Here is an 837-nt window from a genome sequence, read left to right as displayed (position 1 = left end):
AAAAAAAAGATATCTAGAAGCCATCTATTTGATGTACATCTTTCATATCAGTTCTACAACACAACAAACATATCGGTAAAAGTGGAGGGATGTGCTAGTACCTTATTCTGTATAAATAAACATGGCTACTTGTGGAGAAAATATGTTTCAAAACAAAATCATACAGCAATTACTGGACCTCTATGCAAAATGGCGTCATTTGCATAAGAGCTTCCAATACCTTTTCTCATTGCCTCCAGTTCTGCAGTGAACAACCCGGGGTCTCCCCGTTGATTACAACGGGCCCGGCAGGCACTTCCACAATGATTCATGCAATCTTACTCATCATTTTCACAAGATTGCCTCCATTATACCTCTTATTACACTGACTATGATGCCGCCGACAAATGAGCTGCGTGGAAACGGGTAAAATAATGTCTCTTTCTTTTGAATACCTCAAAACTTGCAGTGTAATGAATTACATATGGGTCAACACTATTGGCACCTTTTCCTCAATAATTGGGATTTTGCCAAACCTTCAGCAGGCAGCATTGTAAAAAAAGACACTGATGATACAATGGATCCTTATTTCTAAGTGTAATAAACTTTTCAGGTTCATACTTGTATTTTGCGTTACTACTAGAACATGTTTTAATGTTCAATATACACAATGTTTTTGTTATACTGTCTGTCAGAATAGACCTGTATTCACACTCTGTCTGAGCGACTCATTTCTTTAAGTCCCCCTCCTGAAAAAGCCCAGTCTTCTCTGATTGGTCAGCGTTTCTGGCTCATCTGCATCCACGCTCTCGCAGTGCCATTGCAGCTGGGGAATGACTGTAACAGCACTGTAGCGGC

This window comes from Etheostoma spectabile, chromosome 22 (genome assembly GCF_008692095.1).
Source record: "Etheostoma spectabile isolate EspeVRDwgs_2016 chromosome 22, UIUC_Espe_1.0, whole genome shotgun sequence".
NCBI classification, from domain to species: domain Eukaryota; kingdom Metazoa; phylum Chordata; class Actinopteri; order Perciformes; family Percidae; genus Etheostoma; species Etheostoma spectabile.
This window is presented reverse-complemented; position numbering follows the sequence as displayed.